Here is a 6,458-nt window from a genome sequence, read left to right as displayed (position 1 = left end):
GTCCATGGTAAAACATGACATCACCTTAGCCAAAAATGACAAGTCTTATAATCACCAGGCTGCCTCCACTCCTACCTATTCAGCCAAGTTAACTGCAATGCTGCTGCTTGTCTGAAGTGTTAACTGCACTTAGTAATGCTGCTCAACAGTTATTGAGCTGTGTATGGGTAACTAATCTTTCTTTGAGCCACAGAGTTTCATACAATTACTAGAGCGAACTGTGGCACTAGTGTCTATGAGAGCTGCAAGCAGGGCAGCTCAGCCAGCGTAGGAATGGTGGGTAACACCTGGATTTGTCTAAACTGTGTCCTTCTGGCTTTAAATGGCTTCTCAACTTTTCAAAGTGACAATGCTTAAGAAAATATTGCGTTATAAATCCAACATGGTTAAAATAATCTGATGGCAGGATTTTTCCAACACGAGACTTCTAGCACAAAGAATCCCGCTATTAAAACCATTATACCATGGATGCACAGACATGCGGAAGCACTGCAATTGGCAGCAATTATGCATGCTTGCCGAGCTTTATTACCCACTGGAATAAAGGAAGTATACATTGCTATGAAATTAAGGTCAATTTAGGCCCAGACAAAGCATAATAAATGAAGCCACAAGAACGTCTGAATTACCAAGCATAAAGATCAGGCAAATCCGTGTACTATGCAACATTCCTGTGGTGCATGAATGATCGCAACAGCGCCAGAGACATCTGGTTTGTAGGAAACCCTATACTTTCAGCATTCACTCAAAAGAAGCTCATAATGAAATCGTAGTTTTGGCACGTAAAACCCCACAATTCATTCAAAAAAGCCAGAGGTGCTTCCCCTTCAGCCACTGTGCATTCCAAGAGAGTGCATCACAAGCAAAATCGCTGATTAAAATGCTTGGCATGCCGCATACATGTCGACACACTTCTAATTGGTCCTTTGCCACAAATGTTAATGCGTGCTAAGTACTTTAGAGAAAAGTTGGGAAGTGGTGCTAATCTGGGCATTTGCTCTTGGAGTCGGTACATTGCCATGTAGCAGATTACCTTTACTTGCTTCCGACAACGTTCTACATGCATCAGGTATATTTTACAAGTAGCACGGTGGGTGCTTTTTAAATATGCTAGGCATGAAATTCTTAATTTTCTCATATCTGATGCTCCTGCACAGAGTTTACGCGTGGAGTCCACATTCTGTTGACTCAGTAAAACTTGCTTGACAATTTATAATACTGATACTGTTGTGCTGCAGGATGCTTTTACCGATTCTGAAGATGAAAGAAACTGTGAAGGCACATTTTCAATGTGCAGAATTGGTTAATTCATTTGTGGGGTTTTACGTGCCACAACTATGATCTGATGAGGCATGCCATAGTGGGGGACTCCGGAAATCTGGACCACCAGGGGTTCTCTAACGTGCACCTAAATCAAAGTACACCGGTGCTTTTGCATTTTGCCCCCACCGAAACGTGGCCACCATGGCCGGGATTTGATCTCGTGACCACGTGCTCGGTAGCCCAACACCATAGCCACTAAGCAACAATGGCAGGTACTGAATTTGTGCCTGAAGAAGTTGTACTGCAGGAATCTCCAAGAAATATTACTTAGAGAGGGAGAGATAAAAGAGGTGAGAAAGGCAGGAAGGTTAACCGGGAGATAGATATCCAGTTTGCTATTCTGCACTGGGGAAGGGGTAAGGGGAGACGCAGAGATATTTAAAAAAAAATGCACACACATGAAAAGATTGGGAGAGGAGAAAAAAATCTCAGTGCCCTTCCAATCTGTGAAGAAGGATGACCAGCGAAGCTGTGTATGTGGTCCCTTTAATGGCGAACTGCACCTCCGCCACGGGTTGGCCCGGCATTGCACCATTTTTGGGATCGGCCCACGTAGGGAAGTGCTTAATGGCTGCTTCACCTCCACTGCGGGTCGGCCCGGCATTGCACTATCGGCCGATATTCCACAAGCCGTCACATTGCATCTCAATGGCAACGTTATTCCAAGGGTAGACAGACTACGCGTACTAGGACTTCACATACAACACAACGGGAAGGCCACACATACCCTACACGTGTTCCGCCAACAAGTTACCCAAATAACGCACATGATAAAGCGCATTACAAACCGCCGACAAGGACTGAAAGAAAAAGACGTACTCCGAATCGTGCAAGCCCTCATAATTAGCCGATTAACCTACCACCCCTATCATAATCCGACTCAGACTGAGATGCACCAGATGGACACCCTCCTCCGTACGGCACTAAAGGCAGCGCTGGGACTACTCCAACATGCGTCTACGCAGCTCCTACTACGACTGGGGGTGCACAACACCATCTGCGAACTAGTTGAAGGTCAGTTTAACAGCCAATTGCAACGTCTGCAACGAACAATGCAAGGGTGCCACATTCTATCCCGGCTAGGATACCAAATACCAAGAAAATTAAAACAGGAAAACCGCGAACTTCTTCCGCTTAGCATTCGCAACAAAATTCACGTGGCCCCAATTCCCCGGAATATGCGCCCTGACCGTTATAAAGGTCGGCGCAAGGCAAGAGCACAAGCCCTGGCTCGCCTATTTGGCGATGACAAATCAAACACTCCAGTCCTATACACCGACGTGGCCCGCTACCCACAAAAACGTGCCCTATGTCTAGTCGTACTAAATAGTGCAGACATTCTGAGAGCTTCGGCCACGCTCAACACTGTGGACAGTGGCACGGCGGAAGAGGCTGCTATTGCCCTAGCCATCGTACACGCTTCAGCCATGCCGGCGCCGGATGGACCTATCACAGTGGTCACTGATTCTCAGACCGCCTGCGGGACTTTGGCACAAGGGAGGGTGACACCCTACACACACCACATCCTTACATCATTACACCCCTCAGCGTTACACAGGGTGCATATCGTCTGGACACCTGGACACGCCTCTCTCCATGGTAATGAACGCGCTAATGCGGTAGCCAGAGAGCTCGCTAATTGGGCGCCATTGGAAGAGCTGTCCAACCCAGACGACGCACCGACAGAACCACTGAACTACACTGAAACTCTACAATATTACAGAGATACCAGGAGACACTACCCTCCACCACATAATTCCCTTAATCGAGAAGATGCCGTCGCGTGGCGACAGCTTCAAACTAATTCATTCCCCTGCCTCTTTTATCTTCACCTCTTCCACCCCACACAATATCCCTCATACTGTCCCTATTGTGGAGCAAAGCCCACAGTATATCATTGCACCTGGGAGTGCCCACACCCTCCGGGCTACTCCCGTATTCCTTCACCTTCTCCTTCCTCCTGGGAAACTGCGCTGACCAGCTCAGACCCGCAAGAGCAGCGACGGCTGATCAGGCGGGCACGCGGAGTGGCGCGAGCCAATGGGGCCCTGAACTAAGGGCTCCACCCTGCGAGGATGATAAATAAATGTTTTCTCTCTCTCTCTCTCTCCGGGATCAGCCCACGTATGGGGAGTGTTTTGCTCACGACACAAAAATTTCCTTGGACAGTAGAGGTATACAGCTTCGCTGTAAAAATTAGAAACACACACACACAATGTAACGCAGGAGCGTCACAGTCGTTCGAGCAGAAACATTACTGAAGCACAGCTACTACACATGAAGGGCTATGCTGCCCTCGATTAGTCAAATTCAATAGAGTTGACTGCATTTTTTAATGTGGGGGTCAGTACATACAGTCGGTTACAAGTACACAGGATTTGCGAGAAAGTCGCAATTCCTGTGAATCATGGATACATAGCCTTGTATTCAAAGTCTCAGTGTGTAGCAGCCCTTGCAACTTACATGGTCATCCATTAAATTAGACTGCCATGCCATAACATAGCGGAATTTAGCATTTGTCAAGGAACTTGTCCCATAAGCTTTTGTGGTTGACTGTAAAAATACATATGCTTTCATTGCTGCAAAGCCTAAGCTGCAGACAGTACAGCCTGACAACAGATAATGTATCAGTCTGCCAGCACCCATTAGTGTGCTACAAAATAGGTAGACTTGCGTGCACTGCATTGCGGTGTGCACATAACTTCAACACTGCATGTGGTGCTTTATATGAAACATACATACAAACATACATACGAGTTTATGCAGATGTCAGTGCAAATTTGGTTTGCAGGATTTCCTTTAAAAACTAAGCAGCTATCAGTACTGATATACTGCAGTCAAATCTCATTATTATGAGCCCCACATTACCTAATGTCTCAAATTTACAAATATTTTAAAAATCCCCACCAGATCGCCTATATTTTCAATGTAAAAATATTTCAGAACTACGAATTTCAATACAGCGCATATTTCACACTAACGCACATAGTTTCCTCCCTTTTATAACCGAGGAACATCAGTATTACGAATTCAGCTAAAAGTAACAGCGCCGCAACTTTCACGCGAAACAGAAACTGAAGTGCAGTAGCTATCATCATCACAATGTCAAGTGCCGACTTCTTCGCCACAAACTTCACCAAGAACTTCATGGCAAAGGTTTGGCGATGTTCGCGTGAGATCGAACAATGAATGCAGCTAGCAACGGCACCAAGAAGAAGCGAAAGCAGTTTTTGCGGCAGGACAAAATTCGACATATTGCAGGAAATTGACGCAGGGAAAAAGCAAATCGACATGTGCAGACAGCATGACATTGCCCCATCGACCATCACGACCTATTTGAAAGACCAAGGCAAGATTGTCAAGCTTCACTGGGAATTGCAACGCGCTCCTATGAGGAAACGGCTGCAAGTGGGAAACTCAATATGTGGACCAAGCTGTTCTCAGGTGGTTCAAAGATGCCAGACGGCAAAACATTCCCGCGTCTGGCCCAATGCTCCAAGAAAAAGCCAGCCAATTTACCGATGCACTTGAAATAACTGAGTTCAACGCAAGTGCGGGTTGGTTTTTTCGTTTCCACCAAAGGAACGGAATAACTTGGCAGGTAGTCTCGGACGAGGAAAAGGCTGCTGACGGAAAAGGCGCGGATTCCTGGCGCAATGATAATTTTCTAGAGGTGGTTGAATCCTACTCTGAAGACATTTTCAACGCGGATGAGAGTTTTTATCAGCTCCTGCCAGATGGGACGATCCACTTAAAAGGGTAGCAGTGCAAAGGAGCGAAGTCGCATCTTCGGGTGATAGTTCTGCTCAGCTGCAATAAGAGACACGATGAAAATTTAACCGCATGTCATAGGGAAGTATGCGAAGTCTCGCTGCATGAAAAATGTTATGTCATTACCGTACGACTACCGCGCCAACAAACGAGCCTGAATGACCAGAGAGCTCTTTTCCGAGTGGCTCATCAAACTAGACGACCAAATGAGGAGGGATGACCGAAGGATTCTACTGCTTGTCGATAACTGCTCTGCTCACATTGTGAATGTTCGCTTGAGGGACGTTCGCTTGGAGTTTCTGCCGCCAAACAACATGTCTTTGCTGCAACCCCTAGACCTGGGCATTATAAAGAGTGTGAAAGCAGAATTTCGTAGGCACCTTGTGCGGCGGTTGATTATCAATCTCCGCCTAAAAGCAGCTGACTGCAATCAATATTCGTCAGGCAGTGGAAATGCTCACAGGAGCTTGGTGGAACTTGAAGGCGTCCACCATTAGCAACTGCTGGCAAAAAGCACGGCTTGTCAAGGCACCTGTGCAGCTTGAAGGTGAGCTGGAGGTAACAGACAACAACCCAGGAGACCAGTGGACCAAGGTTATGGAACTGCTGCCCGCCATCTCTTCCTTCGATGACTACATGAAGAGCAACAGCGTAGCACTAACGGCGGCGGACCTGACAACCGAAGAGATTGCTTATACTGCGTTTGCAACGTCTCCAGTGACGATGACGACCCAAAGGAAGACGACTGTGGGTCACTGAACACAGAAGATGAGATTGTGTCAAACAGTGGTTTTAGGGCACATGAACAAAGTCCGCACCTTCATCGCTCGGTGCAATGACGTAACCGATGAGGTATAACGCAAAATGGAAGATGTAGGCGCATTCCTACTCGGTAGTGCGTGCTGCACGTGCCAGAAGAAAATCGCTGTTTTCTTTAAAGCGGCTTTGAAGTGAGTGAAGCATTTTTACTTGAGAGTACGCTTGTCTGCACACGCGTCTACTGCCAAGGCACGTCATTTTCATTCCTAGGTTTGTCCACTGGCTTATAACCGCAAGTTTTCCATTACAACAATATTTCAATATAACGAAAGGCTTTCCGCCGTCCCGCGTGATTCGTTAAATTGAGATTGGACTGTAATGAGATAAGTGAACGTAAGCATGGCATCGTAACACTGGTACTGAGCACTGATATACGAATGAGGTAACCAAATTGGTACTCATCTGCGAGCACAGGTGACCTGTAGTTACGAGGGTTGATCCAGAAACAAGGTTCCCAAAGAGCTCCAGCCACACGAGAAGGTGCGAGGCGAAATCCGGCAACACTGCTGCGCGCGGCTGTTCCCCAACTCTTGTTTCCCCCTGGC

The sequence above is a fragment of the Dermacentor albipictus genome, chromosome 2 (genome assembly GCF_038994185.2).
Source record: "Dermacentor albipictus isolate Rhodes 1998 colony chromosome 2, USDA_Dalb.pri_finalv2, whole genome shotgun sequence".
Taxonomy (NCBI): Eukaryota; Metazoa; Arthropoda; class Arachnida; order Ixodida; family Ixodidae; genus Dermacentor; species Dermacentor albipictus.
Note: the sequence above shows the minus strand (reverse complement) of the source record.